Below are 26,025 nucleotides of genomic sequence, written 5' to 3'. Positions count from 1 at the left end.
AAGTAATTGAGCTGGTGGTAAATTTCAATTCACCGTGTCCAACAAAGTTCCTATTTATTTTCTTTATTACAGCCTTGCATTCCGGGTTTTCCTTTTCGAAAGTGAAAAAATTGTTTATAAGGGAAAATATAAGATTGCAGACCAGTCTATTGAGTTTTATAACAACTTTATAACACTTTACATTTTGTTTTTATATTTGTCATTCAGTAGAGTTTTTTTTTTACAACCTATGTGGTAAGTTTCTAAGGGTTATTTTATAGTTCAGCAAGTCCAGCCTTGTGCCGTTGAAAGGATTTGTAAGCAATGGCACCATACCAAGTAAGTCAAAGAAATTGCCACCTGGATAAACATTTCAGATACGAGTTTCCGTTAAGCAGTCAGTGTTGTATGAGTCCACTGTGCTGTAGGCAATCGCTGAAAGTGAAACGCCAAGGGAAAAATATACATTTCATTTTCTGATATTCATGAACATGTCAGCAATCAAAGTACATTTAGTGTGAATATGATGCATCAAAGAGGAATATGCCTTTGGAGATGAGCATTATGTATTCAGTATTTTACATATTATTTTATGTTTTTTTTTCTTACTCTTCTCATTTTCTGTGACTTTATTATATGCATTCCAGTGTGTCAAAGTAATTAAAAGTTTTGCAAGTTGATTTACATTCTTGAATTGAATTTAGATCAAAGAGATTTTCTAAAATAAGTCAATGGAGTTTCCTTGTCCTATATAACATCTTCCAATGGTCTCGAAATGCCAAGAAAACATACCATAACCACTCTTATGCGTGTGCAATGTGAGAAACTCGCTCGAGTCTCTCACATCAAAACCTGGCACTGCCGCCGGCGGTTTGGACCGGAGCGTTCAGCTGCATAGAAATACATGCATCTGAACGCTCCAGTCCCGTGCGCTGCCGGCAGTGCCGGGTATTGGTGCAAGAGACTTGCTTGAGTTTCTCGCATTACACATGCAAGTGTGACCCCGGCCTAAAGAATCATCAAAACTTTGCAAGTTATCATTCATCTGCAGTACAGAATATCTACCTTGAGGCCGGCGTCACACTTGCGAGTTTTACGGACGTAAGAGCGCAGAAACTACGTCCGTAAAACTCACAAAACATACGGCACAATTATTCTCTATGCCCCTGCCGTATTAAACTGATCAGTATTATACGGCTTTCTACGGCCGTAGAAAATCGCAGCATGCTGCGTTTGTCACCGTATTGCGCAAATAAAACGTCAATGAAAGTCTATGGAAGCCCCAAAAATACGGATTACACACGGACCAGCAGTGTGACTTGCGAGAAATACGCAGCGGTGTTAGCGAGAAAAGCCGGTAATTCATTGCAGTGTACAGTAAAATCACACTGACAGCTTCCAGTAGAATAGGTAGAATAAATGTGTACACATAGAATAGGTATATATATATATATATATGTCAGTGAGACACATATATATACAGTGGGGCAAAAAAGTATTTAGTCAGTCAGCAATAGTGCAAGTTCCACCACTTAAAAAGATGAGAGGCGTCTGTAATTTACATCATAGGTAGACCTCAACTATGGGAGACAAACTGAGAAAAAAAAATCCAGAAAATCACATTGTCTGTTTTTTTAACATTTTATTTGCATATTATGGTGGAAAATAAGTATTTGGTCAGAAACAAAATTTCATCTCAATACTTTGTAATATATCCTTTGTTGGCAATGACAGAGGTCAAACGTTTTCTGTAAGTCTTCACAAGGTTGCCACACACTGTTGTTGGTATGTTGGCCCATTCCTCCATGCAGATCTCCTCTAGAGCAGTGATGTTTTTGGCTTTTCGCTTGGCAACACGGACTTTCAACTCCCTCCAAAGGTTTTCTATAGGGTTGAGATCTGGAGACTGGCTAGGCCACTCCAGGACCTTGAAATGCTTCTTACGAAGCCACTCCTTCGTTGCCCTGGCGGTGTGCTTTGGATCATTGTCATGTTGAAAGACCCAGCCACGTTTCATCTTCAATGCCCTTGCTGATGGAAGGAGGTTTGCACTCAAAATATCACGATACATGGCCCCATTCATTCTTTCATGTACCCGGATCAGTCGTCCTGGCCCCTCTGCAGAGAAACAGCCCCAAAGCATGATGTTTCCACCACCATACTTTACAGTAGGTATGGTGTTTGATGGATGCAACTCAGTATTCTTTTTCCTCCAAACACGACAAGTTGTGTTTCTACCAAACAGTTCCAGTTTGGTTTCATCAGACCATAGGACATTCTCCCAAAACTCCTCTGGATCATCCAAATGCTCTCTAGCAAACTTCAGACGGGCCCCGACATGTACTGGCTTAAGCAGTGGGACACGTCTGGCACTGCAGGATCTGAGTCCATGGTTGCGTAGTGTGTTACTTATGGTAGGCCTTGTTACATTGGTCCCAGCTCTCTGCAGTTCATTCACTAGGTCCCCCCGCGTGGTTCTGGGATTTTTGCTCACCGTTCTTGTGATCATTCTGACCCCACGGGGTGGGATTTTGCGTGGAGCTCCAGATCGAGGGAGATTATCAGTGGTCTTGTATGTCTTCCATTTTCTAATTATTGCTCCCACTGTTGATTTCTTCACTCCAAGCTGGTTGGCTATTGCAGATTCAGTCTTCCCAGCCTGGTGCAGGGCTACAATTTTGTTTCTGGTGTCCTTTGACAGCTCTTTGGTCTTCACCACAGTGGAGTTTGGAGTCAGACTGTTTGAGGGTGTGCACAGGTGTCTTTTTATACTGATAACAAGTTTAAACAGGTGCCATTACTACAGGTAAAGAGTGGAGGAAAGAGGAGACTCTTAAAGAAGAAGTTACAGGTCTGTGAGAGCCAGAAATCTTGATTGTTTGTTTCTGACCAAATACTTATTTTCCACCGTAATATGCAAATAAAATTATAAAAAAACAGACAATGTGATTTTCTGGATTTTTTTTCTCAGTTTGTCTCCTATAGTTGAGGTCTACCTATGATGTAAATTACAGACGCCTCTCATCTTTTTAAGTGGTGGAACTTGCACTATTGCTGACTGACTAAATACTTTTTTGCCCCACTGTATATATATTATTACTTCTTCCAGCGCTAGATAGCTTTAAAGCCGGTAATTCAATTACCGGCTTTTGCTTTCTCCTTCCTAAAACCCGACATATGAGACCAGGTTTACATACAGTAAACCATCTCATATCCCCCTTTTTTTTGCATATTCCACACTACTAATGTTAGTAGTGTGTCTATGCAAAATTTGGCCGTTCTAGCTAGTAAATTAAGGGGTTAAATGGCGGAAAAAATTGGCGTGGGCTCCCGCACAATTTTCTCCACCAGAGTAGTAAAGCCAGTGACTGAGGGCAGATATTAATAGCTTGGAGAGGGTCCATGGTTATTACCCCCCCCCTGGCTAAAAACATCTGCCCCCAGCCACCCCAGAAAAGGCACATCTGGAAGATGCGCCTATTCTGGCACTTGGCCATTCTCTTCCCATTCCCATGTAGCGGTGGGATATGGGGTAATGAAGGGTTAATGTCACCTTGCTATTGTAAGGTGACATTAAGCCTAATTAATAATGGAGAGGCGTCAATTATGACACCTATCCATTATTAATCCAATACTAGTAAAGGGTTAAAAAAACACAAACACATTATTATAACAGCTTTAACCCTTTTTGGTGCAGGCTCTGGCACTGAGCCCGCATCTTTCTGGGCACATGTCAGCTGATCTATAAAGCTGACATGTGCCCCTAACAGTTGTGGGTGGAATCACGATCCGCCCTCGGCTTTTATCTAGTTAAATGCCGCTGTCAATATCTGACAGCAGCATTTAACTCACGCTTACCAGAAGCGTGTTGTAAATCCCGCCCATTGGTGATCCCATCACATGATCGCGGGTCACACATATGGTTGTCATTGCCGGATTGCTATGAGCACCACCCCATGATTGGCGCTCATAGAAAGTGAGCATTTCTACTACACAGAGGTGATCTGAAAATTACCTGTGTGCAGCAGAGGCAATCGAAATACTGGAGCTTCTAATCACCCATGGAGACTATTGAAGCATGCAAAAATAAGAAAAAAGTTTTTAAAAATATTGAAAAAAAAAAAAAAGTTCAAATCACCCCCTTTTGCCCTATTTAAAATAAAACAATAAAAAATTCAAATATACACATGCTTGGTAACGTGTTGTGAATTCTGTGGCAGAGCTCCCTCCTGTGGTCACAAGTGGTATTTCGGCTGATTCTCTCTGTGAGCTTCCGTTGGTGGAGGAAAGTGGTACTGCGGCTTCTGAGTTTCCTTCCTCAGGTGATGTGGTGAAGTCGTTAGGTGCTGCTCTATTTAACTCCACCTAGTGCTTTGATCCTGGCCTCCAGTCAATGTTCTAGTATTGGACCTGTTTCCTCCTGGATCGTTCCTGTGGCCTGCTGCTCTGCATAGCTAAGTTCCGCTTTGCTATTTTGTTTGCTGTTTTTTCTGTCCAGCTTGTATATTTGTTTTTTCCTGCTTGCTGGAAGCTCTGGGACGCAGAGGGTGTACCTTCGTGCCGTTAGTTCGGTATGGAGGGTCTTTTTGCCCCCTTTGCGTGGTTTTTGTAGGGTTTTGTGTTGACCGCAAAGTTACCTTTCCTATCCTCGCTCTGTTCAGAAAGTCGGGCATCACTTTGCTAAATCTATTTCATCTCTACGTTTGTCTTTTCATCTTAACTCACAGTCATTATATGTGGGGGCTGCCTTTTCCTTTGGGGTATTTCTCTGAGGCAAGGTAGGCTTATTTTCTATCTTCAGGCTAGCTAGTTTCTCAGGCTGTGCCGAGTTGCATAGGGAGCGTTAGGCACAATCCACGGCTGCCTCTAGTGTGGTTGGAGAGGATTAGGGATTGCGGTCAGCAGAGTTCCCACGTCTCAGAGCTCGTTCTATGTTTTTGGGTTATTGTCAGGTCACTGTATGTGCTCTGACCTCTATGTCCATTGTGGTACTGAATTACCTTATCGTAACAGTAACGCCATGTTCAGAATTGCCCAATCTGTCAATATAAAAAAAATTAACTAATCGGCGTAACGAGAAAAAAATTCAAAACGCCACAATAAATTTTTGGGGGTCGCCACTACATTGCAATAAAGTGCAATAATGGGCTATCAAAAGATCGTGTTTATACCAAAATTGTATCAATTAAAACATCACCTCGGCATGCCAAAAATAAGCCCTTTCTCAGCCCCAGATTATGAAAAATAGAGATGCTACAGGTCTCGGAAAATGACGCCATTTTTTTAAACACATTTTGTATTTTTTTTCACCGCCTAAATAAAAATAACCTAGACATGTTTGGTGTCTGTGATCTTCGAATGACCTGGAGAATCATAACAGCAGGTCTGTTTTAGCATTTAGTGAACAAGGTAAAAAAAAAAACAACTGTGGAATTGTACTTTTTTTTGCAATTTCACAGCACCTGGAATTTTTTCCCGTTTTCCAGTACACGATATGTTAAAACCAATGGTGTCTTTCAAAAGTACAACTTGTCCCACAGAAAAACAAGTCCTCACATGGCCATATTGACAGGAAAATAAAAAGGTTATGACGCAGGAGTTCAAAAACTGAAAGACCCCTGGTCGTTAAGGGGCTAAAGGCGTTGTCTCAACTCGATAATTTACCATCTAGCCACCTATTCCCTGGAAAGGTGATATGTTGCTGATCTCCACAACTGCCCGGTTTCTGATTGTCTGCTTCCTTTGAGCATAGGACTTCCATTGTATTCGACTATCTTCAGCAGTGCTCCTGTTTTCTGTTTCAGTGGAGGTCCCAGCGATCAGAAATGTAGCACCTATGACAGTGTTTCCTCACGACTCCCCAGCAGAACTTGTTTTCAGGAGGTCCATAGTATTTCACTGGTGATGGAGTTATTATCAAAACATCAGAAGTTACCACAGCTTCTCTTTCTTATGTAAGGGCTTGAGCAGATGGCTATATTATGGATCCAAATACGATATAACAAAACTTTGGATTGCACTCAGACCAATATTAGTCAATGGGGCCATGCACTTACACGATTTTTTCCTTGGACAGAGTTTGTCCGAAGAAAAAAAAATACGCGGCATAACCCGAATTTGATTTTCTATTTGGATTGCACTCAATGAGTCTGTGGAAACCATCGGACAGCACTCAGATGACATCTGGGTGCAGTCTGATTTCCGCGCACTGACACGATCGAAAAGATGGAGAAATTTTGTTCTGAGAGAATCAGATCACACTATGCTCACACTCCGATCAGAGTTTGTTCAGAGTGTCATTTGCATAATTGACATTTTGCACCAACTCCCTTAATGTTCATCTTATAATCATTATTGACATTTGGATAAATAATCGTATTATGGACTTTTCATTGTATTTTTATTTATTTTCTAAGTTATTTTTTCTTTTAATTTTATGGGAATTATTTTTATGGCTATCAGATATGGATTACATTCACCAGCATCAAAAAGAAAATTTACCAGTTCCTAAACTGAACAATATTACAAATAAAGAACACCCTCTCTGATACCTATAAAACATGAACCAAATGTCATATGTGCATTCATACTGAAATAAATGTTTCAATATATGTAGAAATGTAAAAGAACATATGTTTTAAAAATCCACTCATTTTCTTCCAGGTGTGTTTAATTGTCTGCATTTTTGACCCTATGGCAGAAGTTTCACATGCATTCAAGCATGCCCAGTTATTGGCGTTACCAGACCCATGGTTCATTGATGACATTCATGGGAAAGTTACTACGATGTAGCCTATTACTGGAGTGTGTAGGAAATACAAACAGTATGCAAAGCCTTATTTGCATTGAGACTCTGTTGGCTAATATTTTCACATATTTTTCCTCAAGCATTTCATTGCATTGCCATGGTAGAACACTAATGTAGTAAGCCGACACAGTCGGATTGGAGTATTTCTCTAGTGCAATGTAGCACATTAAATATATACAGTCAAGAGGTCCATTGGCTCTGCTTTATATAACTCATAAAATAGATTTTTTAAATTATTATTTACTTTTATTATTTTGTTTGGCTATATTTGGGTTTTAACCCCTTTCTGACATCGGACGTACTATCCCGTCATCACCGATCAGCCGCACTCACGGGGGGAGAGCGGCCGATCGGGGCCGGGTATCAGTTGACTATTGCAGCTGACATCCAGCACTATGTGCCAGGAGCGGTCACGGACCGCTCCTGGCACATTAACCCCCGGCACACTGCGATAAAAGATGATTGCAGCATTCCGGTGGCACAGGGAAGCATGCCGCAGGGAGGGGGCTCCCTGCGTTCTTCCCTGAGACCCTGTGATCACGTTGCTCTGAGGGTCTCCTACCTCCTCCTCACTGCAGGCTCGGATCCAAAATGGCCACGGGGGGCCTTCCAGGTCCTGCAGGGAGGTGGCTTTCAAGCGACTGCTCAGAGCAGGCGCCGGGAAGCCTCCCTGCAGTGCCTGTCAAATCGCTGATCTGACACAGTGCATTGCAAAATGTCAGATCAGCGATTTGTCACTTTACTGTGATGTCTACCCCTGATGCAATGTAAAAAAGTAAAAAAAATATATATTTTCATGTGTAAAAAAACCACAAAAAAAACTTCCTAAATAAAGAAAAAAATTAAATATTGTTCCAATAAATACATTTCTTTATCTACATAAAAAAAACAATAAAAGTACACATATTTAGTATTGCCGCATCTGTAACGACCCAACCTATAAGACTGTCCTACTAGTTAACCCCCTGTGAAAAAAACGAGGCAAAAAACGACACTTTATTATCATACCGCCCAAAAAATGTCATTACAAACAGTACTCTGGTCTATCTGAGGTATCAGAGAATAATATCCAGTTACCTAACATAGATACAGAATATTGTCTGTGGCAAATGCCACTCCCATGATGCAGCTCTCCTCTGCCAGCACTGTTATATAAAATAATGACATGAAAGCGTTGGAGGAGAGCTGCAGTGTGCGAGCAGCGATTGTTACAGAAAGTGTCCTGGATCTAGAATAGATAGAGGTAGGTCTCAGAAAGATCCAGAACGTTGCATGTAATGACATTAAAGCATAGCTATCCTCTCCCAGGACTATAGCCACTGCCATTGCTGTCTGGCATTTGCCTATGACCATCTCCATATCAAAAGCACATGCATACTTCCCCCCTGAACCAAGCTTCCATCTGTTTAGGATGTGAGGGGAGCAGGAGGAATAACTGTCCGTCTATCATGCTATAATGTTTTCAGCTACTTCATAATTTTTACAGTTTCATGTACATTCTCGTATACATTGCAATGTTAATCAATGAGCAATCTGTGCTCTGTCCTTAATTTTCAATTACCTGTATAGACTTATACTGGTTATTTTTAACCACAACGCAAATCTAAAGAAGCCCGCCTCCGTGTTTTGTTTTTTTTTCAGAAAAAAAACATGGGAATGTGAGTAGCCACTATAAACTATAATGAGTGCATGGCTTATTCATGAAAAGACAGGATCTTAAAGATAAAAATCAGCAAGCCAAATTTGTATCTAATGCTTATTTATTGCATTTATTCAGCTGATATAAACTGTGAAATGTAAGAAGGGAGTGAAACGTCACCTTTTATTTTACTTTGGTTACAATTGTCAGCACATTTAGAAAAGGTTAAAAAAAAACTTGCATTTAAGGAATAGATCCACTTTTGTTTTAGTTTTCCCTTCCATCTTTTCAACTCTTTACCAATATCTGCCATACATGAACAGTGCAAGTCGGTAGTGGGTGTTGGAAAAGGGGTGAGCTCACATCATTCCTGGCAGGCAATGGCTGTGTGTCTAGCATACGCTGGTCAGTGTCTCTGCTGGATAGCAGACTGTATAGTCGCATCATGCATCAATGCAGCCTGCCATCTAGATGTAGCAGAGCCAGACCTGTCACGTGACTAATGGATTATTATTAGTGATCAGCGAGTGTACTCGTTGCTCAGTACTGCTCAGAGATTTAATTTTCATCGCGGCAGCTGAATGATTTACAGCTACTAGCCTGCTTGATTACATGTGGGGATTCCCTAGCAACTAGGCAACCCCCACATGTACTCAGGCTGGCTAGTAGCTGTAAATCATTCAGCTGCCGCGATGAAAACTAAATCTCCAAGCTGTCATAAATACTCGGAGGTCACCCGAGCAACGAGTATACTCGCTCATCACTAATTATTATCTTCTCCTCGGAAAAGTGAGGAATATTTAGTTTATTCTTTTTATTCTGTTACCGGAGACATTGGCTTCTGTGGACTGAAAGATGTCTAGAGTAACTTAGATTCATTAAAGGAGTCTGTGGCATTCTTTCAGTTAAAGGACTTTATTATGGGTGTGTGTTTGTAATACAATATTTATTTAAATAAATAATTTTAAAAAAAGGCGTGCAGTCCCCCCCATTTTTGAAAACCAGCCAAGCTAAAGCAGAAAACTTGGGGCTGGTACTCTCAGGCTGGTAAGAGGCCATGGATATTGCCCCTCCCAGCCTAAAAATAACAGCATGCAGCTGCCCCAGAAACGGTGCATCTTTTAGATGACCAATTCTGGCGCTTTCCCCAGCTATTCCCACTTGCCCTGTGGTGGTGGCAAGTGATTTTCATATTAGTGGGGTTGATGACACCTTTGTATTGTCCAGTGACATCAAGCCCACTGCTTAGCAATGGAGAAGAGTGTATAAGACACCTGTCCATTACTGATGCTTTAGTTATATTGTACATAAATACACAGTCAGTATAAGGGTATGTGCACATGATGCAGATTTAGTGCAGAACTGCAGCAGATTTTTCTGCTGCAGAACTGCACTGTGATCACAGTACAATGTAAATCAATGTGAAAAAAAAAAAGCTGTGCACATGGTGCAGAAAAATCTGCGCAGAAACGCTGCAGATTTCAAAGAAGTGCCTGTCACTTCTTTTGTGCAGTTCTGCAGCGTTTCTGCACCCCTCCATAATAGAAATCTGCAGGTGCGTTTTTGATGCGTTTTTGATGCGTTTTTTGTGCAGATTTGTGCTCAAAAAACGCATCAAAAACGCATCAAAAACGCATCAAAAACGCACCTGCAGATTCTGCCAGGAGATGCAGATTTAGTGCAGAACTGCCGCAGATTTTTCTGCACCAAATCTGCATCGTGTGCACACAGCCTAAAGTCCTTTATTTGAAATAAAAACAAGACACATGTTTCCTTTTTTATTTAAAAATACCAAACATAATTATACTCATCTAACACCCATTCCATTAAAGCCCTTGTCTCCCATAATAAAACAAAAATAAAAAATAACCATATCCGTCACCTGTCCATCATTCTGTCAAATGCAGTAATCCTTGTCTGGAGATAATCAGATGTGATCATACAGGCTGAGAACCACTGACTAATGAGCTGCTGTGAGTGCAGGTTCAGTGACTAGCTTTGATGTCGAGGTTACTGCCAGTCACTAACTGTATTCCCAGCAGGGCCCCTGAACTGTGGTACCTCAGCACTGTGATAAAAAGTAAGTGAGTTCACCGCAGTTCAAGCTCCATTACTTTCCCTCAGTACAGCTCAGAGAGTTCTTCACGGTGAACTGCAGTGAACTCACTTTTTCTCACGGTGCTGAAGTCAAAACAGTTCAGGCACTTAGACATCTTATAGAAGCCTCTCCATTAGTAACTCGTGGATTTCATGTCACCGAACAATACAACGGTGACATCAACCCCACAAATATGAGCCCCATTTGCCACCACCACAGGGCAAGTGGAAAAAGACAGAATTGGCACATCTAAAACTTGCGTTATCTCTGGGTGGCTGTGGGGTGCTATTTTTAGGCTGAGGGGGCCAATATCCATGGCTCCTTACCAGCCTAAGAATACCAGCCCCCAGATGTTAACTTTAGCTTAGCTGGTTGTCAAGAATTGGGGGACCCCATGCTGTTTTTTTAAATTATTTATTTAAATAATTAAAAAAACAGCATGAAGACCCCTCTATTCTTGATAACCAGCCTTGATAACACTGAACGCTGAAGGTTGCAGCCCGTAGTTGTCAGTTTTGCCTGGCTGGTTATCAAAAATACAGGGGAAACCACATTCTTTTAGCATTTATTTATAGCGCAATTGATGGGTCAAGTGATGCCACTTTTCCTGATGTCTGCCCTGAATTTGAGCTGTTTGGCAGCTTTTTGCCCACCCCCCCCCCCCCCCTGAAGATGTTGTCTATGCGTTTGGTTTTGCCTCCACTGAATGCAATTGGGTTCGAATATGTTTGTAGAACCATTCGCCGAACATGTTCAGCGAACATCAAGGCATTCGTTGAGCCAAAGCGAACCTTGAAAGATATGCTCCTCTCTACTAATAAATACAGTGCAAGGTAAAAAAAAAAGTTATGGCAAAAGTTTAAAAAAAAACATGAAAGTTCAACTCACATCCCTTTTCCACCATTAAAAATAAGATATGGTAATATATATAGGGTATATATACAGTGGGGCAAAAAAGTATTTAGTCAGTCAGCAATAGTGCAAGTTCCACCACTTAAAAAAGATGAGAGGCGTCTGTAATTTACATCATAGGTAGACCTCAACTATGGGAGGCAAACTGAGAAAAAAAAATCCAGAAAATCACATTGTCTGTTTTTTTATCATTTTATTTTCATATTATGGTGGAAAATAAGTATTTGGTCAGAAACAAAATTTCATCTCAATACTTTGTAATATATCCTTTGTTGGCAATGACAGAGGTCAAACGTTTTCTGTAAGTCTTCACAAGGTTGCCACACACTGTTGTTGGTATGTTGGCCCATTCCTCCATGCAGATCTCCTCTAGAGCAGTGATGTTTTTGGCTTTTCGCTTGGCAACACGGACTTTCAACTCCCTCCAAAGGTTTTCTATAGGGTTGAAATCTGGAGACTGGCTAGGCCACTCCAGGACCTTGAAATGCTTCTTACAAAGCCACTCCTTCGTTGCCCTGGCGGTGTGCTTTGGATCATTGTCATGTTGAAAGACCAAGCCACGTTTCATCTTCAATGCCCTTGCTGATGGAAGGAGGTTTGCACTCAAAATCTCACGATACATGGCCCCATTCATTCTTTCATGTACCTGGATCAGTCGTCCTGGCCCCTTTGCAGAGAAACAGCCCCAAAGCATGATGTTTCCACCACCATGCTTTACAGTAGGTATGGTGTTTGATGGATGCAACCCAGTATTCTTTTTCCTCCAAACACGACAAGTTGTGTTTCTACCAAACAGTTCCAGTCTGGCTTCATCAGACCACAGGACATTCTCCCAAAACTCCTCTGGATCATCCAAATGCTCTCTAGCAAACTTCAGACGGGCCCGGACATGTACTGGCTTAAGCAGTGGGACACGTCTGGCACTGCAGGATCTGAGTCCATGGTGGCGTAGTGTGTTACTTATGGTAGGCCTTGTTACATTGGTCCCAGCTCTCTGCAGTTCATTCACTAGGTCCCCCCGCGTGGTTCTGGGATTTTTGCTCACCGTTCTTGTGATCATTCTGACCCCACGGGGTGGGATTTTGCGTGGAGCCCCAGATCGAGGGAGATTATCAGTGGTCTTGTATGTCTTCCATTTTCTAATTATTGCTCCCACTGTTGATTTCTTCACTCCAAGCTGGTTGGCTATTGCAGATTCAGTCTTCCCAGCCTGGTGCAGGGCTACAATTTTGTTTCTGGTGTCCTTTGACAGCTCTTTGGTCTTCATCATAGTGGAGTTTGGAGTCAGACTGTTTGAGGGTGTGCACAGGTGTCTTTTTATACTGATAACAAGTTTAAACAGGTGCCATTACTACAGGTAATGAGTGGAGGAAAGAGGAGACTCTTAAAGAAGAAGTTACAGGTCTGTGAGAGCCAGAAATCTTGATTGTTTGTTTCTGACCAAATACTTATTTTCCACCATAATATGCAAAAAAAAATGATAAAAAAACAGACAATGTGATTTTCTGGATTTTTTTTCTCAGTTTGTCTCCCATAGTTGAGGTCTACCTATGATGTAAATTACAGACGCCTCTCATCTTTTTAAGTGGTGGAACTTGCACTATTGCTGACTGACTAAATACTTTTTTGCCCCACTGTATATCACCACATCCAAAAAAGTTTGATCTATAAAAATATAAAAATAATTAACTTGATTGATAAACATTGTAAACAGAAAATAAAATCCAAATTTTAAAATTGCAGGGGTTTTTTGTCAATGTAAAACAAAAAAAAATGCTGTCACAAGCAATCAAAATGTCATCTCTATTTCAAAATGGTAATAATAAAAATGTGATCTCGCCTGGCAAAAAAAAACCCTTATACAACTCTATTGACCAAAAAATACAAACAATACAGGTCTCGGAAAATAGAGACTCAATAAAAACAAAAACATCTTTTAAATGAGGAGAATCATATTGGGAGGTCATTTTTACCCAACAATGTATGCCATAAAAACAATTACCCCCTCACAAAAAAGTCAGAATTTTTTTTTTCAATTTACTTGCACTAGGATTTTTTTTTTTTCGATTTCTAGTGCACTATTTGGTAAAATGAATGGAGTCACTCAAATATGTAACTTGTCTTATTAAAAAAAAGTCCTCATTTGTCTGTGCGAACAAAAAAGTTAAACAGCTATGGCTCTTTGAGGAATATGAGGAAAAAATGAAAATTAAAAAAAGGTAACTGCCTATGTCAGGAAGAGGTTAATGATGTTCATTATACAGAAAAAAATCTTTTTTTTACATCGAAAACAACAAAAAATATACTGCTGTTCACTGATCTCCTTTTTATCTTTCTATTCTGAACAGACCAGAAACAAACTAAATAAATTTACACTCCAGGGACATTTTTATAGTTTGTAAAACAGATCTGTTGTGCTAAGGTCATCAAAGAAACCAAGGCTGTTAAGTTTTTCACTTTTATTCCTTACCCACAAGTTTTCAAGGTCTTCCATACTCTTGGTATTTATCTCAATAGACTTTGACAGCCATTCCTGCAAGGACAACTTCCTCTCGGATATCACTTCCCACTCTGCCGCTATTGGCCAGAATTGCTCCTCTCAGACTTTCTACTCTACCTACCTCCTTCATGCATCTCCATGAGTAGAGTGCTCCCTTCTTCGTTAAACTAATTTCCACGGCATTTGGACTGAGTACACAGGAAAAACTACCCTAAAGGAAATAGAAATCTCCTAGTAGTAACACTATTATGTGCAGAGTCTATGCAGGCAGCAGGTAGAGAAGAAAAAGTATGAGGTGCATAAAATGTCAGAAAGGGTCATACAGCAGTAGTTTGATATTATAGATCTATGGTGCACCTTAGAAATTTGCATTTGGGGAAACAGAATAAGATAACTAATGATCATATAGCTAGAGATGAGCCAATCTATTCAAGTGGTGTTGAATTCTTTTCGAATTTTCCAAAAAGAAATATTCGGATTTTTGGCAATTCGCTCCACATGAATGCATGAAGTTTTGCTGAGCCAAAAAAAGTTGTGCAATCGGTTGAAAAAACCCTTCACCTGTCCTACCATCACTGCAGCCCACTTTACAGTTATCTGTGTCTCTTTTTTCCCTTTGTGCATATCCTTTTCGGCCTTGGCTTCCGGGTTGACAAAGTCCCAGACGTCATCGTATGGAATGTTGTTGCACTATAATACATCATGATGACTCTATGTTGCAAACCACATCACGTGAGTGGCGTGGTGCACCGTGACATCTGAGGTCTAGTCGAGTCAAAAGGCAGAGCTTAAAGTGAACAGGCAAAGTGGATGCAAGGGAAGATGTGAGGGGCAACGAAGATGTGTGGAGGACAGGACGGTATGCTGCAGAGGTGGACGGCAGGTGAACGGTGAGGTGAGTATTAGTTTTTCTTTTTACATCCCATGATTATTATTAGCTGGGGTCTGAAGAGCCCACAGAGTATAGAATAAGGAACATCCAGGTGCAAATCGAATTTCCCTATAAAATCCTCACAATATGGCCAGGATCAGACTGCTGTATATTCTCTCATTCAAGAGAATTGTGCCAATTATGCAAATGGCATGCAGAGTTTGATTAGAGTGTAATCACAGTCATCACAGTGCGATACGATTCTCTCAGATGACGATAAGATGGAGAAAAAGATTCCTCCATTTTCTCCATTGTGTCATCTGAGTGCAGTCCAATGAATTGTACACACTCATTGATGTGCATAGTCAAGTGCAATCCTATAAATGAATCAAAATCAGACGTGCTATGATTTATCATCGTGGAAGGAAAAAAATCAAACATGTGCACAGCCCAGTAGTCTAAAATTGGTCCAAGTGCGATCTGATGTTTTGTTGGAAAGCACCCAAATGGAAAATATGATGTTGTGCAACTGGCCAATGGCAAATTAAAATCTGGGCAGATTTGATCATCTCTAGTCCTGGGATGTTTATACTTTATAGGGGAAAGAATAACTGTAATAAAAATGCAAGATACATTACAATGATGCGCAAAATATTTTTATAGAATCAATATAAAATGGGTTTGATGAACTTTTCAAAATTTCCAGAATGAAGTGATTGTAGCTAAAAGGGCCACTGATTGGTTGCAGCAATCAGATGACTGGAGTTGATCATGTCCCAACCGGTGGCCTCATTGGTTTGGTAACTGATGGAAGGGACTTCACTCCGAGTCTCGGCAAAGACAAGCAGGATCTGAGTGATAAGTAGTAATACTTTGTTTATTTTACGTTTCTGTTACTTTAGCAAAGACCTAAAAATTTGCAACTGTCCCTTAAAAGTTTTAGATGGAAATATTAATGCTTCAACTCATAGTTGATTTCCAAATCACAGAAATCAGAGCAATACGTTTCCAGTCAATTAAGTCCAACAATAATTAGAGTCATAAATAAGGTTCACACAATCGTACATCCTGCAGATTATAGGGGGGAAATAACTCCTAAGTGGAGATTAGCAAAGAAAAAGTCATGTAACCTTGTGCAATTTTCCTTAGGAAGATTGATGCTTCACCCACAACTTTAGATGTGGTAGTTAATGTTGATTTATGGTATGTCAAATGGAAAATATTATAAAGATCCCTGTTCCACTGCCAAATAAAGTATTTATGGCTATGATTAGGCTACTGTTGGCCTTCACTGTTCAGATTTATGCTAGGAGACCCCATTTGAGGTTCTTGAAAAAGAATGACGCAACAATCTGGGTATGAAGGTATTAATTTCCCATGAATATAATCTGCTTCATTATGAGGATGCATGCGTTCTGCAATATTAAGTCATAGGTGTTTATTTCTATTCCAAATGAGAGAAGACAATACTTTACTTTGTTTCTTTGCAAGAACTTTAATTTTTTTATTACCAAGGAACAGATTTATTAATATATAAATGCCAATGTCCTTCATAAACGTACTTGAAAATATAGTGCTTAATATGTCAGGACAAACGTCGTAAAAATCTATTGAATAAACTTTTTTACCACTTTTTTGATTAAAAAAGTTACTGAAAATGATGGTGGCATATTTAATCCAGCATTAAAATAGTTTTCATAAATGTTTGTACTGTATAATCAACACCTGGGGCACCCTTGTAGGGCTGAATAATAGACGGCATGCAACAAACTTCCAGCAAAAAAAAGAAAGATGTCTCATCAGCATCGGTAGTACATGAGATGCCTTCTGTACTTAAATCTCAAGGTCTTTCGGAAATGTTATGCTACTTTTACCAACTTTTTAATGCTTCATTACAGATTTTGGCTGCATTCATACGTTCGTGTGGCATGGCCATGTGCAGTTTTTTTTTCCTTGGACAGCAAACTGATCCATAGAGTTTCATTGATCCATCCTCACAACAGTCGTAAAAAAGGGTCCGTGTATCCCATCCGTGACACTCAGAACATGGCCTATTCTGATGTGAATTGTGGAGCAGACTTGGCCATAAACGTCTATAAGGATCGGTGAGACATGGATGAATCTAGGAAGATAGACTTTTTTACTTTACAGTGCCATCTGAGTTTCATCCATATTTACTTGATAATTTATTAAGACTCCATGGATAAAAAAAATTTCAGACAGCAGCGGCGGAGAGACGCAAGAGCGGAGTCAGTGATGTCTGCAGCGCGGAAGGTCGAGGTCCATGTCGTGTACTGTGGTGCCTGAGGGTGCCTCCCCAAGTTTCAGCAGTTGGAGGATGACCTAGAAAGCTTGTTTCCTGACCTGCTGAAAATTCATGGGGAAGGTACCCCGACATCCACTGGGAGGTTTGAAGTGTCCGTTAATGGGAAGCTTGTCCATTCAAAGAAGAACGGGGACGGTTACATGGACAATAAGAAGCTACAGAAGGTCGTGTCGGCCATTGAGTTGGCCTTGACGGGATGCTAAAATGGGAATGTAAAAAAAGTTTACAGAGTGGATAGTAAAGACAGGATGAACGCTTGTTCCTTTCATCTTAGCCGAGCACTTAATGATGGGAAACGCTAAAACGCCTATGAGCAGGGCCGCTCCCTTATAAATTCGTGCAGCATACCGAGATGAATCCAACGACGGGCTTCCAGTGTTTGCGTTTATACTTCTAATTTTTTTTCTTCTTTATTTTGACTAATAAAGTTAATGTGTATAAAAAAAGACCCTGTCAGCATAATTTTACAATGTAAAGACATGACTGTAATCCTCTTTTTGGTTCTTCTTCAATCTCCATTTGAAGTTTTCTGCTGATTAGATTTTGGTGCACAGGGGTGAAGCTGAGCACTTGTCTTCCCCTCCCTGTAAGTGATTCCCTGCCTCTCTGCCTGCCCCTGATCATTAATTTAGTTCCTCTTAGCTTGAAATATCACAAAATGAGTAGTCCAGATAATCAGATTAAAAAAAACAAAGATTTTGAGATATACTGATGGGAGATGTTTATGCTACATGTGTTTGTCTGTGGCCATCCAGTGGTGGTGATGTGAACTGCAGCTTATAGAGTGTTTGCCACCGCTTCACAAAGATGTATTCAACTAGTATTATGAGAATTCAAAATCAATAACCAAATTTGCATTTTGGAAAGGATTGGCACATCAGTGGCAATCGAGTCTGATGGTATCAAATATCACAATTAAGGCCGGGGTCACACTTGCGAGTGCAATACGAGAAACTCGCGCGAGTCTCTCAACTCAATACCTGGGACTGGAGTGTGCGGCTGCATGTATTTCTATGCAGCTGATCACTCCAGTCCCCAGTGCCTGCGGCAGTCCCGGGTATTAATGCGAGAGACTTGCGTTATTTTCTCACATTGCACTCGCAAGTGTGATCTCGGCCTAAGAAGCCTTCTCTCATGGATAATTGCAATGGAAACAATGTCTTCCTGTTTCAGCGGACCAACTTGTGGAATGAGGGTATGAACTAGACTATAATTATTTTATTTTGAATTATTAATGCTTTATAGTGTTAGACGGCTTATGTATTTTCCTGGTAGGGTTCACGTTAAGACATGGAGGACTTCTTGCTACTTCAGTAGCCATTGTGTCCTTCACGGCTCAAGACAAAGAAAGTGGAATTAATGTGCTAAGTCCCGAAATGCCTAAACATTTCCGCAACAAAGGGACATTATACTAAGTACTTATGATTAAGTGCTCGTACAGTACACATAGCTGTGCAACTATTAGTATATTTAGATGTTACGGAATTACAATTTTTACATATTCATAGTCTTTTGTAGCAAACTGCTCTATCATTAAGAGGCTGTAAATGATATTTCAGGAAATACTCTAAACCCCCGCTGTTATGATTTATGATATAATGCAACAATAATCCCTCCATTTACGGTGGTTAAAGATTTAAAAAATGCATTAACGGTATATTATGTTGGAACGACTCAAGACCAAAACGCGGTGTTATTCTAAAATGTATCGCGCAGGGCACTGAACAAATCCCACACATATTAGTTGCTATCTGTGTATTTAGAAGGATTTCCTATCCATTATCCTCTCGTCAGTATTGACACAAGAGTCCGTCACTGCATTTATGCCTAAAGCGTGAAATGCAGAAAATGAAGGAGGTATTTGTAAGGATTCCGATATTTTACTTATAGAATGGGTTACATATTGGTGGCGTGCCAGCTACGTGTTTATTTATGGTTTGCTTTGTATGATATATTACACAGATTTAGGTGTAATCTGTGTAATCTTATTAGCTAACTAAGTGAAACTGGACATAAAAAGTTTCAAATATCTGTTCTTGGCTTTTAGCGATATCTTTACATCAGTAAAGAATCGCGATTCGCGAATCCAAAAAAAAGTTATTTTCTCTCTTGTCAGCAGATAAAATGCTGACTGTAACTTTGATATCATTTACATTGTTTTCTTTTGAGATCACTCAATTTCGTCTTGCTTTAGCTTAGCCTCAATATACTTGGAATAATAAGAGTCTAAAAATTCTGAGATAGGCTGGTTTAAGACTTGCGTTGCTGTGCGCTGAGGATGGCAGCGTACTTTCTCCTTGCTTCCTCAATGAAGCTCCGCTCATTCTTCATCTACTGCCACCTGCGTCCTGCGTTTCCCTGCGTACCTATCTTTAACATTGCGTTCCGTGCGGTGGCCGCACACCTCAAATCGCCGCATGCGGAAATATCAGCATACAACCCATGTCCCTGCGTACCGAATGTTAAAGATAGGTATGCAGGGAAACGCAGGGTGCAGGCAACAGTAGGTGGAGGCAAGCAAGGAGGAAGTACGAAAACAGCCATATTTAGCATTAGGGGAGTCCTTCCTTACCAGTACTCTGGCCTTCACATATCCTAAGATAAATGATTCAAGATGGGCAGCTTTGACAAAAAAAAAACATAATCCTGGTCAAGGATTACATTGAGGTAGGTTTACTTTTGTGGGTGCACTTCAACTTGGAGCAGTACTTGATAAACTGAAGCATCTAGTTATAGAACTATTACTTGGTGTATAAAGTGGTATAGGCCCCTAGAATAGATGAGCTTAAAGCCCGGTGCACATTTATACATGCTCTTCAGATAAAAATGTGGTTCATGTAGAACCCCAAAATAGGCCTGATGAAGCCATTTAGTAAAGTTACGCAAATAGAGTCCCTTTGGACTCCATTTGGCTTATGTTGAAATATTTCCGATATTTTAGGTGGACAAGAAGCATAGTCTACCATCCTTTTGTGTCCCTAGAAAAAATATGAATATCATCAGAACACAGGCCAAAGTGACTCCATTTTCTTTATTAAACCGAATGGCTTCATCAAGGGTTCCTTGTGAAACTTCATTTCTTTGGATTTAACTGTATCACCGATACAAGCGCTCCACATAGAGCATTGTATAAATTGAATTAGCCTTTACCTGGCAAACAATTGAGTGCCAAAAATTTGTGATAAAAATTGGTGTAAAAGTATGTCAACTAAGAAGTAGTATAAAGTAAAAAGATGCATAAGCCAATATGATATACTTGGTCCATTTTTAGGCAATGTATTCTATATTTATGCAGTGTATAAGTCAGCAAAGATTAAAATATAATTAGAAAATCAGCCTCATTGTGTTTTTTTGCTCTAGGCCCATGTTTCTTTTATGTACAAACTCTGTCTAAACTTCATTAAGTGTTGTTCAGAACTGAATGCATTCCATTTGAATTGTGTTATTTAATGAGTTAATAGAAAAGCTCCAGATTCATCTCTGTTAATCATCACACTCCCGCCGAATTATACTAAGCACTAGCGCTATCTCCTGTTCTTAACATCACCCTTCCTAATCTCTTGGTTTGGCAGCTGCTGAAGTCTGCTCCGATGATCTACGTAGACATAACTATGTTAGAGAATCCTCCCCAAGGTTTCGACAGTCTCAGTGCTTTTCCAGCTGTTATCTACACTTCTCATATCAATTAACTTTATTTCCTCAAAAACATGTAAAAATTCGTCATGCTGTTATGAGAAACCTGTACCCAAGTGTCTTCTCTGTTTTATATCATTATTGTGTGTTAGAGATATAAATGTCATTATTTATTCAATAATAATATTTTTGTTATAATTTATCAGTTTTATCAAACTCTAATTTCATGGTGTTATTACTGACATTCATTCATTTGTGTCAACGATGTTTAAAAAATATTTTCGAATATTTAGTAAAAAGGTACAATAACTTTGACCAAGCAATAGAGTTGATTGAATTTTTCAATATTCGGTTCAGATTATGATAGACGGCGAATATTGCAAATACAACACAGTTGAACGCCATCGTAGTCAATGAGAGTGGAAATAAGTGAATTTGTTCGGAAACGATTGTCAAACATAAATTCAGTAGGGTAGCAATATGGCATGAATATGGCAAATTCGGATTCTTCGATCATTTTGGAACATATTTACTCAACTCTACCAAGCAAGTTCTAAAGTCAGGTTATGTGAGACATTTGATTCAATTTAAAGATGTTGCCTAATATTTTTTTCAGAATTGAACCACTCCACTGACTTTAGGATTCAGCATTTCAGCATGCCAGGGGGCAGTGGACTCCTGAAGATTGACAGTTCAGACCATCGACATGACTGCGCCTGATGGTCTACAACGTCTGGTTGGTGCACGGCCACTAACTATGACCAGATCCAGTGAACATGCAAGCTGTATAGCAAATACTTTACATGTGTGCGCTGCTTGCATAGTCTAATAGACTGTACAGGTGGGTACTTGACAATTGGAGGATTGTTGGCACGCTACCAGGGAGAATGGTGAGGACAAGGCAGGTAACAATAGATACATTTTATTGGAAGTTTTCAAATCACAAGACAGTTTTCAGCTCTGGACCGAAGCCTTCATCAGGTGTAAGATAATGACAGCTTTGGTCTGGAGCAAAAACTGGTTTGTGATCCTGAAAACTTCCAATAAAAGTTATCTACTTTTACCTGCCTTGTCCTCACCGTTCTGCTTGGCAGCACACCTGCAATACTTCCATTGTCAGATGCCCATGATACCCCATTTCACCTTGGACCCACCTGCGACTCACTGCACATGTCCCCTAACAGCGCACCATCAGAACAATTTGCTGTTTCAGCACCACCATCACCTTGATAATCTTTTTAGTCTGTAGCAGTATCTGATTAAATTAATTTACAGAATTAATAATTCCTCTATTACTAAGAATGGAGAGGATTTTTTATAACCAGCAAGTTGCAAATGTTAATGTCAGAAGATGAGATAACCCCTTTACGCCTGTGCGCAGATTTGTGGCAGATTTGTTGCATTTTTTTCTGCACAAATATGTCACAAACCCAGAAGGGTTTCCTGATGCCAATAAAGAGGATGAGAATCCTGAAGAATCAGGCGCATGTTGCTTGTGACGTGCAGATTTGGTGCAGATTTACGTCTGTAGTATGCCAATTATTTCTGCATTTTTGCTGCATATTTAACGCATAGAAATGAGTTAAAATAATCTGCACCAAAAACGTGTGTAAAAAATGCATCAAACGAGCGACAAAAATTTACCTATTTTACTCAATAATTTTCTTGCCAAGAGATACCCAAATGGTGCAGAGATTTCTGCACTAAATACTTAAAGTGTGTACATTGTTATGGACCTGGTGGTTAGGAGCACCGGGAACGACCTGATGGGTAAACTCACACAGGACAAGCTCTGGGAAGTGGGAACTCTGCTGACTTCAACCCCTAATCCTATCACACAACTAGAAATAGCCGTGGAGCGTACCTGACTCTACCTAGACGCCTCTTCACAGCCTAAGAGCTAACTAGCCCTAGAGATAGAAAATAAAGCCTACTTTGCCTCAGAGAAATTCCCCAAAGGAAAAGGCAGCCCCCCCACATATATTGACTGTGAGTAAAGATGAAAGTCACAAACACAGAAATGAAACAGGTTTCAGCAAAGGGAGGCCAGACTTACTAAACAGACTGAGGATAGGAAAGGTAACTTTGCGGTCAGCACAAAAACTACAAAAGACCACGCAGAGTGTACAAAAAGACCTCCACACCGACTCACGGTGCGGAGGTGCCATTCTGCATCCCAGAGCTTCCAACTAGCAAGGCAAAATCATAATAGCCAGCTGGACAAGGAAACAATAAACAAATAATAACTAGCAGGGACTTAGCTTCTGCTGGAGTAGACAGGTCACCAGAAAGATCCAAGAGCGAACTGAACCAGTACAAGAACATTGACAGCTGGCATGGAGTAACGATCAGAGTGGAGTTAAATAGAGCAGCCAGCCTAAAACTAAACTAGGTCAGCTGTGGAAGGAACCTCAGAAGCAGCAGCTCCACTCACAGCCACCAGAGGGAGTCCATGGACAGAACTCGCCGAAGTACCATTCATGACCACAGGATGGAGTTCGATAACAGAATTCACAACAGTACATACCCAAACAGTTACCAATGCAAAGTTATCCTAATAAAATAATAAAAGAAGCCATAGTTATTCTGGAGCAGTAAAGAGTCCTATATATGAGTCCTTCTATTAAAGGAGTTTTCCATGCATATATTATTGTTGGGTGATCCTTAGAACTGTTCTGGCCATGAATGTCAGAGTAGTAGGCGTACAACACTCGGCAACCCCTCCTATCATATGTGATTAGTTTTGGTGGCCAGACGTAAACCCTGATCTAAGCAACCTCCGACAGATCTGCTAGTAACTAATCTGTGGGGGTGACTTAAATTGATGAATGTCGGACTCCCACTGACATGATATTGTAGACCCAACCTATCCTAAAGATATGTTATCAACAGCATAGTCCCGTGAAATCCCAAATAAAAATACTAAAAATTAACAAACCAAAATGAATATTACTTTTGACTAATTGTTAACAAATATCCAATTTTGAATTGCCTTTCTGCCAATAAATTATTTCTCTTATTGACATTCCAGTACTGTATATTCAGTCATATTAAGAAAAAAAGAGAAGCACGAATTAAGTAATTATCCCAAGAGCAAGGCACAGGTACATTTGGAATAGGATTAACGTAGAAGTGTCAGATTAGCAATGCCATGTAGGCATGCATATCTTATCTGGCTTACTATGCTAAATCCTCATTGATGTATTAGTCATGCAGTCTAAGTTCAATCCCTCAAACATTGCAGTACTTGATCATACTTCCATGACAAGAGACATCAATGTTAAGCTGCAAAAGAAGACAGATCTGCAATAATCTACTACCATAACACAATGAAATTTAGGCAAATGTGGGACTCAGAAATGGATCATCATAGATTCCATGATTTGTCCAGGACACTGGACATTAAGCAATCCTGCATCATTAAAAGGAGCACTGCAGTTCCAAAATCTGTAAATACTCATCTTGGTAAGGGACCTTACTCTAAGAACAGCCATACCTTTATTTTAATAAACTGCTGGACAGTTTTGGAGAGAACTCATATTCAAAAGAGGCTTTTGGAGTACTATGGCCAAGTCAGCACAGTGCAGAGTAAATAAATAACTTGGCACTCAACAGATAATTAGTGATGAAATAGAAAAAAAAGGTATTTATTACTTGGATTGCAGTCCAATTTAAACGTTTCGGTCAAACATTTGACCTTCTTCAGTAAGCTGCGTTACAAATGTATAACAAAATAACAATAAGTATATAAAGGTAATAACAAAAGTAGCAACAAGGCAACAAAATAAGGTAAATCTCGCAATCTTTATGTGATATGTGATGGAATGGAAGGTAGGAGAGGTAAGGAAGGGGGGGGAAGGTAACATTTTTTACATACCCGACTGCTTGTATCACGGTACATGTAAGTTATCGTTAGATGTCAAAAAAGGTGGGGGGTCCTATGTTGTGGTATTATACGGACCTATATAATGAAACGGATACCGTATGTAATCACGGAAGATGGTTATGTAATATGTAAGATAGATGTAAGGGAGCAATGACAGTAAACTAACCTGTCAAAGATTGGCGTCAGCATCTGATATTCAGATTTGATGGTGAAACTTTAGAAGGTAGTCTATTATGTAAATACATAAAATAAGGGTAAGTATGGGAGCAAAAAAAGAAAAAGAAGAAAAAGAAAAAAAGAAAAAAAAGGGGGGGGGGGGAAAGAAAGAGGGTATCCCTGCCTATAGAGAGGATGTAGAGTGTCTCACCTAATATACGTAGTTAAATGTGAACGAAGATTTAGGTATATACACTAAGGTGATGCCCAATGAGATGGCCGTGGCTGTAAGAGAAAGACACAGAAAATATCTATACTGGCATCATCGCCGTATTATCAAATAGATCTACACTGGAGATATTATTCTCACCATAGGATAGATTAAATCAGATGCACGCTGTTAGGAGTCGAGTTTCCTCTGCTGCACAGGGGGAATCTCGATCCGTCTCCGCTGCGGTCTCCCATTCTCCTCCGGCCGCAGTGGAGTCTGCTCAGCGGGGACGTCGCTCCCAGTGTCTTGCTCGCTCTCACTCTGTACAGAGAGTTACTGCTGCTTCTTCAGCTCTTGCCATTAAAGTCAGTGCTGGTCAGCGGCGAGCGGACTTTCCTGGGACTAAGTCCTTGTTTGCGCACACTGAGCATGCCCAGGGCAAGATCTCCCGTTGGAGATCGAGGGTCATGTGCTCAGGCTCTGCAGCACATTCCATTGGACCTCTTGGCAGGTCTTGGAAGGGCAAAGTTTCTGTGGCCACTTCCTGTGCTGCAACTATATAAACTGCGCATGACCGCACGGCCATGCGCTAGTGTACAATTGAATACGTGTGTTTGTTGTGAGTGCAAGTCGTTCATTAAATACCCCTACCATATTGTATGACTGTTCGCGTATGGAGTATGGCTGCTATCTAGCGCCCAACAAATCACTCAACGTGTCACACACGTATCAGTGTCTATTGCTGTGACCGCCAGTGCGGCGCCACGCGCCAGTTGTGCGCTTCCTGACCCACGTCTGGGTGCTTAGTGGTGCCTGCCAGCACGGCACAGTTCGCACTTCGGTGCTCTAATTATAAGAGTTGCCTAACACTCCCTGTTGCGGTGTTGTGTCAGCAAGTGGTCTAATCGGACTTCAATCCTAGTTGGGGTTAAGTTCGCTGACTGCTTGCTCGCCTTCTATGTGCGGTACCGCGATCCTGTGACGCAACAGGATCGCTTCCTTCACG

General features: G+C 40.4%; 1 protein-coding gene and 1 pseudogene across 3 annotated transcripts in view; both read left to right on the top strand.

The window, feature by feature from the left end:
• ROBO1 (roundabout guidance receptor 1) overlaps positions 1-26,025 on the top strand; it is a 1,753,811-nt gene that overhangs the window by 823,579 nt on the left and 904,207 nt on the right. The gene's annotated exons all lie outside the window — the stretch shown is intronic.
• On the top strand, positions 17,037-17,538 carry LOC138671918 (selenoprotein W-like; annotated as a pseudogene).

This window comes from Ranitomeya imitator, chromosome 3 (genome assembly GCF_032444005.1).
Source record: "Ranitomeya imitator isolate aRanImi1 chromosome 3, aRanImi1.pri, whole genome shotgun sequence".
NCBI lineage: Eukaryota > Metazoa > Chordata > Amphibia > Anura > Dendrobatidae > Ranitomeya > Ranitomeya imitator.
This window is presented reverse-complemented; position numbering and strand designations above follow the sequence as displayed.